At 39.2% G+C, this 13,666-nt stretch overlaps 1 protein-coding gene across 2 annotated transcripts in view; it reads right to left on the bottom strand.

Annotated features, from left to right (window-relative positions):
* PDE4B (phosphodiesterase 4B) overlaps positions 1 to 13,666 on the bottom strand; it is a 494,697-nt gene that overhangs the window by 341,337 nt on the left and 139,694 nt on the right. The window lies entirely within an intron of this gene.

Genomic DNA, 13,666 nt, shown 5'->3' with positions numbered 1-13,666 from the left:
ATTATATAGTTATTAGGTCAAGTTTCCTAAATATTGACTTACTGGGCTAGACGAATCTGCCTTCAGTTGAGATAGTGAGCACAGACATTCTCAAACTCAGAAATTGTTAGGTCAGGATGACAAATAGGTGTTATCTCAGGTGTCAAGTCAAATCAATTGGTTGTGACTGCCTGAAACACTGAGATGAGAAGGTTTGTGAGGCTGCAGTCAGTGGGAAAGAGCACCATGATCAATTAGCAATGGCTGCCATGGATCCAGGAGAAGGGAATGGCAGCACCCAAGCAGTGTAGAGTGAACAACTATGAGCACCTCTAATTATGCTAACATCGAAATACTCCCTATATAAGGGGCCAACTTAAAGATACAATTTTAGAGATTGGTGGCCTATTGGCAATAACAGTGAGAACTTAACATAGAGTTGAGTTGAAGCAATTCATGACAATTACAAGCACAGTCCTATTTATTGCAGTTGGACACACCAGTTATTGACAATGGTTCTCAAGAACATCTTTGAGTTTATTAAAAGTATTCTATTGGAAACTAAAATGTATATTACTAAGTGAAAAGCAGCCAACCTTAAAAGGCTACATACTGTATGATTCCAACTATGTAACATCCTGGAAAAGGCAAAACTATAGAGAGAATAAAGAGATCAGTGGTTGCTAGAGGTAGGGTCAGGAAAAGAGGTGAATATGCAGAGCACAGAAGATTTTTAGGGCAGTGAAAACACTCTATATGATATTATCATGATGGATACATATCATTATACATTTGTCCAAACCCATACAATGTACAATTGTAGAATTTTTTAGGGTGATTATGATATGTCAATGTGAGTTCATCCTTGGTAAAAAAATGTACCATTCTGATGAGTAATGTTGATGATGTGGGAGGCTAGGTATGTGTGGGGTCAGGGAGTGTATGGGAAATCTTTGTACCTCCCTCTCAATTTTGTTGTAAACCTAAAACCACTCCAAATAAACCAGTCCTTTTTTTTTTTTTTTTTTTTTGGTGATGAAGATTGGCCCTGAGCTAACATCTGAGCCAATCCTCCTCCACTTTGCATGCAGGACACTGCCACAGCATGGCTTGATGAGCAGTGTATAGGTCCGCACTTGGAATCTGAACCTGTGAACCCTGGGCTGCCGAAGCAGAGTGCGTGAACTTAACCACTATGCCACCAGACCAGCTCCAATAAAGTATTTTTTTAAAGAAGTATTCTATTACAGCCACATCTAGGGAGGGGAATCTCTAAATAGATATTGAGGGAGAGAGCAATGATGATCTAGAATTTTCATCTCTGTGACATGAAAATTATTCCAGCACTACATTTCCGCCCTATAAAGGTTTTGCTTTGTTTTGTATGTTTTATACTAGGATTGTTTCAGAATTTTTTGATGTGTGAATGTGTCTATCTTCCCATCTAAACTGTGGAAAGTTCCTTCAAAGACAGATCTTATTTAGTTTCTTTTTATGTTCCTCCTACAACATCCTCCTGCAATATTTTGCTCATAATAGCACTTCAATATTCATTAAAAAATAAGTTAACAACAAAAAGAAAATAGCTACCAATTCATAAGTGTCTACTGTGTTCTAGTAGCTTTACAGATATTAGAACACCTTTGCACAATACGTATTTTTAGCTCCCATTGCACACTTAAAGAAATTCATGTTCTGAGAGGTAAGGTTCAAAGCTGATAACTAGTCATTCCTGAAGGTTCTATGCAAACCCAAGCTCTTTCTCACTCTACAGTTCTTTCTCCAACTAGAATGTCTTCTGTAAAAATCAAGTACTCTAGGGCTAGTCCCAGTGGCCTAGTGGTTAAGTTCGGCACACTCCACTTAGGCGGCCCAGGTTCAGATCCCAGGTGTGGACCTACGCCACTCGTCTGTTAGTGGCCATGCTGTGGTGGCAACTCACATAAAAGAAGAAAAAAGGAAGATTGGCATGGATGTTAGCTCAGGGAGAATCTTCCTCAGCAATAAATAAAAATAAATTACTCTATAAAATAAAGCATATATTTATTGTTTTATACATAAATATACATATATGTTATATATAAACGTAAAAATTGTCACTGAGTTGGAATACCTGCATTAGTAAACCCACATTCATTCCTAATTATCCATGAATTGAAGCATTTTTCTGTCCCCCTCTCACCTTCAGTTTAGATTTGTGGAAGTGGGACTATATTAAGGAAGAATTCTGTGTGGCTTTCCAATTAATGAGAAAAGGGACTTTGTTCTGGAACTGATAATTTTTCCAATATTGTCAATTAGCTAATGCTTAAAGCTGGCTAGCCCTGGGTTTTCCTGATAAAAACAGAAGGGATAGATTTTCAGCCAAAAGAACACTTTGCTCCTAGAACTTTACCTAAATGCAAGCAAAAGAATGTACAAGACAAAATATTCACTAGACCAAAAATTCTCTAAGGCAACAATTTGTCACATTCAACTTTATGCATGACACAAAGTAGGCATTCAATAAATGTTTGGTCCTAGAGAAGTTAAAAACAATAGAGTGTGTTATTTTCTCCTCTCTTTACTGAAGATACAAGAAGACTAATTATTTATAGTATAATTGCATCTAAATAAGGGGAAAAAATTGGAAATACCACGCAGAAATACTAAGTCAGAATATACATCAGACAGGATGCAGTCCCTTATACCTTTTCCTGCCCTTCCACTACTTTTGGATAAATATCACAGACCTTTAGGTTGATTCTGTCTCTTCCAATTCCATACACACCAACTAAAGAATATCATCATTCTTTGGCCAAAACTACTTTTGATCCCAGAAAGACTGATCTAGAAGATTACAAACTATCTCGTGTTCAAGGAAATAGTCAGCTTTACCACACCTCTTTTCAAATAATCTAGACCTATAAAACATTGTGGAAAAAAGACATAATCCTAAAACTCAAAAGGTAAAGATACATAATTTGCTGAGAACTCAAGATCTCTAATAAATGTGTAATCCGAATGACAAAAAATCCTCCTTGTAACGTAGCAAGATATGGTACTGTAGAGAACTGTGCCAACACACTCACCAGAACATTTGAAGGAATAATCTCCTGGCCTTTGGGGAGATTGACTATCTAAGTGGCAAACTGATTTGTAAAACAATTGGCAATCTGACTACAAAATGTGTGCGTCGATACACACCTGTACATGAAAGTGCAAGGGACCTAAAAGCATAGAAACTTAAAAATCAAATGTATCAGTTTAAAAGGAAGAGAAAATCCAACAAGTGCACAGTAATAACATTTTACTAGAGCTTTTCTGTACCAGAATCTCTTCCCAGTCTGGCTGGAAATAGTGTGATTTTATAACAGAGAGAAGCAACAATGGTGGATATTTCGTGGAAACACAGATAATGGCTTTTATATTCATAAAATACAAGACACGGCATTTAAAAGCCCAAAGGAAGAAGAGATCATAATCTACTTTGGAAATGATCATTATTGTCAATAATAAAACAAAGTGTCTCAAATTATGTATCGTTATAGCTACAGGAATATAGCAAAACACCTGCTCAGGCATTCTAGAGATCATTATTTAGAGTTAGTCAATTTTGGCACTTATCATTTTCCCTCATTTTTATTCTTGATGTGTCAAAAACAGCTGATACTGCTGATAATAGCATCATCTCTGAACATTGTCAGAGACGATCATATTCTACTTCTGAAATAGTTGGAATAAATATTACACTTGGCACTTTCATTTCACTTCAACTATGTTAAATTCTTCAAACTCTGCCAATGGCTACGTGTGTGCCATCAACTCTTTCCTTTAGTCATTGATGGTTCTTGCCCTGAAGTCACATAGGGCTCTTCATGAAATGATTCCCTGAGAAATCTCCCAGTATACCTATTGCTATCTATCAATAAAAATACCTAAATAAATACTTAGTACTATGTAGATGTTCATAGCTGAGGAAGACTGGCTGCTATTAACATGTCTGCTGCTTTCTAACAAATGCATTGGTACTTGAAAGAAAATTTAATGGAGATGTTTTATGTAGAAAAAGCAATCAAGTTACTAAAGGACCAGCTGCCATTCTCTAAGCACATAGTCATAATGTTATAAATTAAAGTACAAGAATCAGTCACCTATCTCAATTACCTAGAATCTAGTCACTGGTGAATTAAACTGATGAAGCCAACATTTAAGCTCTATGTGCCTCCAGGTCTCACTATTTCTAGTTTCTTCCGCTCTATCTCCCACTACAATTACTTATCTTCCTGAATATATCAACTTGACCATGTCATTCTCTTGCTTTATAAGATTCAATGATCCCGGGTACATACAAGATAAATTCCATTTCCTTTAGATAATGCTTATCCTTTCTTATCCTGAAAAGGTAATCTATTCTTTTGAGGCAAACCCAAGCCAAGACCCTGTTCTGCCTGGCCCAGGGTTTCCTTTCAGCCTCATCTCCTGCCAACACTCCCAAAACACTCTGCTCACCCATGTACACAGCCCTCCAGCTGCACATGTTTTCACACTTCCATGCATTTATTCACTCATGCTGCTTGTTAAGCTTGTGATGCTGTTTCTCCTCTCCCACCAGTGAATTCCACTCAAGACCCCAGTAAATGACACTTGATTACTCTACTCTTGGAAGATCTTGCTGAGATCTTTACCTTTACTGTAAAACTTATTAATTACATACTTATTAATCATATGTTAACATATTGATTTTCCCCAGTTGACTGTGAACTCCACGAGAATATGGTCTGTGTCTTAATGATCTTTATATTCTAAGTTTCTACCAAAGCATAAGGCTCACTATCGACACACAGTAACTTTGGCCAGTGAAGTGAATAAAGTATGTATCCCAGAATATTTAACAACATATCATACCAGTACCTCCAGTCAATAATCTTCCAAATGCATGTATCCTGCTTCTGCAAAAGACCACAGGAAAGGATGCAGTCTAGCTCCTGCCCTTGGGCATTATTTCAAAGTGCATGTTCCATAGTCAGGCTTATATTGCCAACTTCATATAAAAGAATAGAAACTTTTTGACCTTTAAAGCGTAACTAACTTAGTTAGAAAATTATTTGTAACTTCTCATAAATTTTTAGTAATATCCATATAAGTAAATCAGTTTGAATGCCTGCTACAGGAGAAAAAGTACAATAAAGATTTGCTGAACGAGTAAATGAATAAAATTGTTAATGCATATAAAAATGATGCTTTAGTTTGAAGATGTAAAGTAAAAGGCATTCATACGTTGTTTGCTACTTTACCTAAGAAAGTTGAAGAATGAAATGAACCTTTGAGATTGCTATTATGAGTATTCGTGAGTCTAAAATGGTTCTCTGACAAATGCTGGCTCAGAACTGCATTCGAACGGAAAGTGAGCAGGCACTAGTGGAGTACTGTCAAAGAATAACGCTGAACAGCAACTCAAAGCAAATCCCTGAACGGGTCTAATGAAAACACAAAGAGAAAAAGAAGAATTAAAGGAACAAAACCTCTACCATAACCTAAATTCACTTTTTTAAAATGCTTTTGAGAATCACAATAATAAAGTGATTAATATCCATGGACAAGAATGCAAGAATATACATCATTACAAACGTTGTCATAAATCTAACATTTGAAGGTGTTGACAAAATTTCAGCCATGTGTAATATAATGCAGTAGATCTTTTCAACAAAGATAGTGCTTTGATATTAAAAAAATGGTTTCTCGACTAACCAAGTGGCTAGGATAACCAACAGTTAATTGACTCCCTAGCAAATTAAGAGAGCTAATGCCTGAAAACAAGTCTTTGATGCCATGTTTGGTAGTAACTAGTGTTCCTCATCAAGTACCCCAAGTGTCTTCCTTTTAGGCAGCTGGCGGGATAGCACTTCCTGGCTCCCTTGTGAGCAAATGGAGAATGTGACTATTCTGACCAATGATTTGCAACTGGATGTAACCAAACGATTCATTGCCAAGGTGAGACCCTCCAGAGCTCTCTTTGTCCTCTTATGCTTTTCATGAAAATGCTTGAGATGGTTGCTGCTGTCAGCCTGAATCCCAGAAGGATGAGAATCAGTCTAGCTCATCCATGTCCGAGATGAATGTGTAGTATGAGCAAGAAGAAATCTATAGCATTTTAAGCCTCTACGAGTTTGGGGTTGTTTGTTATAGCAGCAAAAGCAGCCTGTGCTGACTTTCTATACCGTGAGAAAGCAGGTATTTCCTGGGGAAAACTCGATGGAATATTTTAGTACATCCACTATTAGATCAAAATCATAAAAAGATCTATGCCAAAATGTGGTTATGATTATTTTACGATAATTAGCCCCATTTTATTAAAGTATAGAGATGCTTTACATTAAGAAAAATCTTATAGTAGAAGAAAAATATAGGTTAGGTCATAGTTACATGACAATATGCCCTCATTATATGTCACTGAAACATTCTTTCAAATGGTCGGTTTACGCTGGAACATTGAAAATATGACAGTTTATAAAATATAACTTATAAACTGCATTTTGAACACAATTTCACATTGTAATGTGAAGTATACCCACTACATCACTAAAAAGCTAGAAAACACTAAATTTGTCATTGTTCTGGTCCATTCAAACAATTAACAAGGAAATACAAATGATGAGTTTAATCTTTCTGAATTCATTTATCTCATCAAAGAGAGCTCTATGATGACAAACGATTCCCCAAATAAGAATAACTCCTCATTACTATAAGAACCTACTTTAAACAATGAGTAAAATTTCTAAAAACATAGTCAAGTAAGAAGGGCACGCAATTCTCTCACTGGAGGAAGGGACTGTGTGTGACTTGTTTGCATGCTTATTCCATATGACACAGCACCATGCCTGACACCCAGAGAAGATACTCAGTAAGCATCTGTGGAATACATCAATAAATACACGAGCTTTGGCAATAGGGAGAGACAGGAAAAAAGCCCTGAGGGATCCCTTAGAATCTTAGATCCTCAGATACGAAAGAAACTTCCACAGGAGTTAATCTAGTCCTATCCGCTCTTTAATAAATGGGTAAATGGAGCCACAAAGAGAAGTCATACATTGAGTGAATAGAAGAGCTGGGATTGGAACTCCAGTCGCTGGTCTCTCCATCCATTATTCTTTCCATTCATCATTCCGTTCCATTCTACAGCAAGCACAGATTGGAGACTTCCAGGAAAGGACATTTTCCAGCTCTATCAAGTATGCATACTTGCAGTGAGGGCCTATTATGTGTCAGGCACTGTGCCAAACTCTTGGGGAAAAAGTGAATAAGATGATTTTTGCTTTATAGAAATTTATTCATGGTTACCTTGATCCATCAATTTGGAACCATGATGGTTGACAATGTTTATATTCCAGTTAGATTTTTTTCCCATCAGATAAGCTGTTTAAAAATGTTGTCTTGGATTTATGAGGAATAAGGACATCCATTTTTAAGTTAAAAAAGCTGATAAGATTCCTGGAAATATTCACCACTGTTTAACACTTAGATCTATGAAAGTGTCCAATGTGGTTTGTTTCATATAAAATGTAGTTAATTTTTATTCCCAGGATACCATATTTCTGTACTGCGTTTACTTTGACAACAATACATGCTTTGTAACCACTCAAGAATAGGATCCTGCACCAATTTCACTGAAGTTTGTAACCGCAGACTATGCAAAGCTGCATTCTAATTAATAGGACAGTAAAAGCTTTGTTCTCCTTGCTCCGTGGGGGGATGAGGTGCCTTAACTCTTTAAGGAGGCGTCCGTTCATGGTGCCCAAGGTGTTCCCATCCCTCTACATGACCCCTGCTCACGTTTCTACAACCTACCCCCAAGCAAAAGGGCAGGAATTTAATGAAGTCTCAGAGCTACCACACACACTCACACACACGTAAAAATGTTATCATAATGTGTTACAGCTTGTTTTCACCACTTAGCAATATATTCTGAATACTTTCCACAGCAGCAAATATTCTTCTACGACATGATTTTAAGTGATAGCAATCCATTATCTGGTTGCAAATTAAATCAGGCTCATTTATTAGATATGTAGACTTTTTACTGTTTTTCAGAATTTTAAGTAATGCTTTAGCAAACATCTTTATACATACTACTTTATGAACACCCACTATTTAGACTTATGTCATCATTGTTTTACATTAGCAAGGACGTTAATGGACACATTGCAAGCACATAGAATTTTGTGGTGAGTTGATTTTCACTCTATGGTTTATAAAAGTTCATTTCTCCTGCCACAACCAAAAGTACCAGGAAGGGTGAATCCTGACCCTCTTGATGCTCATGCATGTCCACTGAAAGCTGAGACTCAGACTCTTTAGTTACAAATGTGAATTCGTCCCCTAATTTTTACAGTACTTAGGAATAATTTGCCTTGGAAAATTTGTAATTATTGGACCACTTTATTCATTGGCACATAAGCTGGGAAGAATCTTGTAAGTAAACAACTATTTAAGCAATTCACTTAGAAAGGACAGTGACATACAAGTATAAAAATGTCATTTCATTTGTTTTATTTCAGCTGAAAATTGCTTGAAAACAAGGTGTGTGTGTGTGTGTGCACACGTGTGCGACTTGTGTCTGACTTCGAATAAGTTTTGTCCCAGCAAAAGTGCAATATCCATCATTTAACAATGATGCACCTAGCATTTTCAGAGGACATGTCTTCCATTCTCATCACTTCTCAGAAACGAGGAAAGTTACTCTTAGGAAATCTGCTACAAACTGAACTTTGCTGATATTTCACCAATCTCTGAAAATGTATGAAAATCTTTGAATACAAACAGAAATACAAACAAAAAGAGGGGGAAAAGAAAAGAAAAATCTAGATTCCAGGTAAGAATGTATTTGCATAATCCATGCTCAAGTAATCAGCTCAGTTAACAGTTTATTTCTAAAATAGGATGGAAGATCTGCTTTTTGGAAGGAAAAGATTGTGTCGTCTGAAGAATGAAGAACCAGGGCGACAGAGCTTGCCCCGGGCCAATGTAAACAGGCTGAGGAGAAGCCTTCATCAGGCAGTTAGCACCCACGTGGCTATAGGGTAAGACCATCCCATAACTGAATTAATAAACTTCATTTTCTGCTTATGGAAGGCTAGAGTTTGACAGGGCTGGTGAGTTGACAATAATCAGATCTGAGCAAGGATGTCAGAGCCCTGGTCTCAAAATTCCCTGAGAAGGTGTTTGCTGCTGTCACAAAGGTGCTTTCCCACTTCTGACAGGCAGGTTGCACATCTCGGCTGGGTAACTTTCCCGTCTGGGAGCCAATGAGTGACACCTCAAGCACTAACGGAGCAGGTATTTACTGACAGCGACTGTGCATCCTTCACTGTGCCGGGCGCCCTGGGGTGCAGAAAGGAAGATTCAGAGAGTCTCTCCCTTCAAGGAGCTGGAAGGGAGGCTTGCAGGCAGACTTCCCGCTGCCTGCAGTTTCAGGTCCAAACGCACTGCTGTTCTAATCAGTACCTTTCGAGTTACAAGGATCAAAAACACTAAAAGAGACCTAAGTAAAAATAAAGGGGAGGGGACCTGGAGAAGAGAGCATTTTAGGTAGGGCAACATGCATCCAGTGGTGTGCTGGAGCTGACTTGTCACAGCTTGAGAAAGCTGATTGTTTAATTTTCAGGAAATTTGCAACCCAGCTGATGTCACATCGGGAGTCTGGAATCAGCCACAGCAGGAACATTTACACCATGGGAACTGGCAGACACAACAAATCAAATTTTGGTCTGTTGTTGTTGTTGTCACTGTTATTTTCTGGAGAGCAAGTTGTTAAACACGCCCACCACCATTGCAGGCATCCCAGTTTATGCCTGTAATTTTCCAGCTCATGCCTGCAATTATGAACAGCACCCACTTTCACTGTCAAAAGCATGGCAGTTTGGATAATAAATTGTATGAGCCCCCTAATCTTAGGAGGCAGAGATCTCTGGGACCCCACACAGGAAACAGACCTCCCTCACGAGGCCTGGAGAATTGGGTACTGTAAATGTGGCGGAACCGAGGGGCTGCTGTCTCCATTTCCTTTTCTCAGAGACCTCGCGATGTTCTTTCTTTGCTCATCTCTGCACTTGTTCCATTTTTCCTCTTTCTATAGTCAGCTTCCTAATTAGTTTTCACATGGCCTCAAATAACTTCCTGCACCCCAAAAGTTTGATGACCTCCCTATTCCAGGGCCCTCCGTGGACTAGCTATGGTCTCAGTATCCTTGCTTCAGAATTTTGAAAGAGAGAATCTGATTCAGCCAACTCATGTGTTTGACCCAAGCCACACAAGTCATAGGTCTCTTCTAAGACAGATTCTGCTGCATTTGGGTCAGAGTTCCTCTCGGCCCCATCAGCCAGGGCTGGGAGGTATCCTACGTCACAGCAGCAGACCCTCCCTGGCACAGGCAGGCACAAGAACACATCTACTCCACTTAGTCTTACAGATTCTCCAGACACATTTGTTTGCTATTGCCTGCATAACCATGCTCTCCCAAGCCTCCACGCCTCTGTTTCTGCCACGAGAGTCTCTTGCAACTCCCACCCTCCTCTCCCGCTACCTAAGGAGCTCAGCCTCATCCTCCATGGACAAGCCTCACCTCATCCCCTCTTGGTAGCTTTCTATCACCCCTCTCACATCAGTGTGGATTTGTCACTCATCTGTCTTCCCATTGAGTTACCCTGCAGCTTGCACTTCCAGACAACACAGTCTTGCCTCACCAACTCACTGGATATGTGACCTTAGGAAGGCTATTTAGGTTCTCTGACTAACAGGGGATAATTATATGTATTGGGTAGGGTTGTAGGGACTAACTTAGCACATAGCAAGTACGCAATAAGTGCTAATTGTTATCATTCTTCTTATTATGAACATCAGTCATAGAGGAGCTATAACTTTATAGTATAGAATAAATAAATACTGTCTCCCAAAGAGACAATGAGTTATATAGGAAACCCATCAATCTGCACGGCTCGCCCCGGCTCCCTGCTGTTTCTCCAACATAACAAGCCCACTTCCTCCTTTCAAGGCGTTTCCCTTTCTGTCCTCTCTGCTGAGAGCTCACTTCTCCCAGATGGATATGTGGCTCATTCCTTTACTTAACTCAGGCCTTCACTCAGTTTTCACCCTCTCAAGGAAGCCTTTTAAGATAAGTCTATGTAAAATAGCAGCCACCATCACTCTCTAGCCTGTACCAAGCTTTGTTTTTCTCCATATTACTACCAAAAAAACAAGCTCCAGGGGCAAAGGGTTAGTGCACTTTGCTCACTGCTGAATATTCAGCGCACATTGGAAATGAACGGACGTTTCCCCAGTACAGATTAGGCACTTTTAGATGTTTATTGATTTGAACTAACCAGATAGTATAAAAGTATAGGCATATATCAAGTGGAAGTGAGTTCAGAGAAGGGAGCCATTATGATCTTATATTTTTACAAGGCTTTAAAGTTTATAGATCATGCTAAAAGCGTCTTTTTTCTTACTCTTAAACTTCAAGCTTTCGAGAGACACCCAGTGGCCTCAATGGGAACTGCTTAGAACTGCAGATGGCTCTGAGTTAAAGAGACTGGTGCTCTTGCCACAAAACTGGTTAAAATAAAAAAATATGGGCATTATTATTGAAGGAGTGTGTGTGTGCAAATACATATATGAAAGCATCCTGAGAAATGGGTATTATTCTTACCTTTCTTTCACAGATGAGGAATCTGAGGTTTAAGGAGTTTGCCCAAAGCAAGAGCCAGAAAACAGGGACTAAACGCCAAGCCTTCTTTACTCTAAAGTGATGTTAAACTCAAAAGATACAGTCCCAGGTCGGGAATAAAGAGTGCTAGCTTCAGGATTTCAACCATTGGCAATCAAGGACAGTCTACTTCAGCGATTTGTTCTTGCCTCAGTTTCTCTTTCTGAAAGGTTAAGATGAATGCTGTCTGCCCTGTCCATCACTGGCAGATAATGGGGATAGGGACCTACCATCTTTGCTGTCCCTTGGGCTTCTCAGAGGAAAACGTGTTATGTGAATCCACTGTGCTACCGTAGGAGAGCAAATACTTCCTTCTCCATCACTGATTCACTAGTATAGTGAAACACAACTCTGAAAGGGGCTGGAGCCTTCCAGAATCTCCCCCACCGTTCTCCTCTTGAGATCGAGATTTCAGACATAAGGCATTAAGTGACTGTTCAAATATAAAGACTTAAAATAATAAATGCAACCATAAAATTTAGATTTTATATAGCATTCTGTATTTTGCTTAAAGTAGCTGTATTAGTCAGGGTTTTTCAGAGAAACAGAACCTATAGGACACATATTGATATATATATGTGAGGAGATTTAGTATAGGAATTGGCTCACATGATTATAGAGGCCAAAAATATCCCACATCTGCCATGTGCAAGCAGGAGAACCAGGAAAGCTAGTGACCTAATTCAGTCCGAGTCCGAAGGCCTGAGATGCAGGGAGCCGATGGTGAAAATCTAAGTCTGAGTCCAAAGGCCCAAGAACCAGAGTGCTGATGTCTGATGTTCAAGGGTAGAAGGAAATGTCCCAGGTCAAACAGAGAGCAAATTAGCCCTTCTTCTGCCTTTTGTTCCATTCAGGCCCTCACGGAATTGGATGACGCCCACTCACACTGGTGAGGATCATCTTCTTTACTCAGTACACCACTCGAATGCTGATCTCTTCCGGAAACACAATGTTTCACCAGCTCTCTGGGCATCCCTCAGCCCAGTCAAGTTGATACATAAAATCAACCATCACAGGAGGCTAGACTAAATCAAATATATGAACTGGAAGGGGAAGAGGATGAAGAGACGTTTAAAACTCAAATCAAATTACTGTTTTTGTTGAATCACTGAATTCAGTGTCTTCTGCAGTGGATGGAGAGGCAATGTGAAGGCATGGGACAAGCCTGGGATTAGCAGTCCGTGCTGCCACACCCGAGATTCAGGACTCGGGAGGTGAATCACTTACCCAGCTCGAGCTTCCACTGCCTCGCCTAAAAAATGAGAGTAATAATATCCACCTTACAAGGGTATTATATTAAGAATAATATAGTGGAGCAAATAAAGGATCTGAGATATAATGAGCAGCCAAAAAAATGGTACCTCTTCTTCTTATTGTTATTATTATGACTATTATTATTGCACTCCCAGCCCCCACCTCCAAGCCCATTCATTTGTACGGACCTGCCAGCACACTTGGCATCAGTTTTACTTTCTCTCACACAGACAAGTCATGTCACATCCGACAGGAAGCTCACCTGCTCTGTGGGGTTCTCATCCTTCATGTCAAACAGGCCTATCTCCTAGTACCCTCTCTCTTTCCCAGCAATATGATTGAAAATTCCATTTAAATGAATTCATGTCTCTAGAAAATTACCTAGCTAAACACTACAAGCCCAATAATATCTAGTCTTCTTCTCATAATCAGGTGATTCTTATAGAATCAGAAAACAATGAAGCCGATGCAAAATGTATAAAATTGGTATTAATGCTCATCAGAGGGTACTGTGTACAAAACTAGCATTAACATGAATGTTATATGAGTGATAAATAGCCCGAGTCTACCTTTGTGCAATTCTCAAATGATCGTCCCTTGGAAAAAGGTGCCCTGTGTATTTAAACCCTCATAAAGTAGCGCTGGGTTACGCCTGCAGGAAACAAATAGTGCGACAATGCTGCCCCCTTGTGG

The sequence above is a fragment of the Equus asinus genome, chromosome 16 (genome assembly GCF_041296235.1).
Source record: "Equus asinus isolate D_3611 breed Donkey chromosome 16, EquAss-T2T_v2, whole genome shotgun sequence".
Classification (NCBI taxonomy): domain Eukaryota; kingdom Metazoa; phylum Chordata; class Mammalia; order Perissodactyla; family Equidae; genus Equus; species Equus asinus.
Note: the sequence above shows the minus strand (reverse complement) of the source record. Positions and strands in the feature narration are given on the sequence as shown.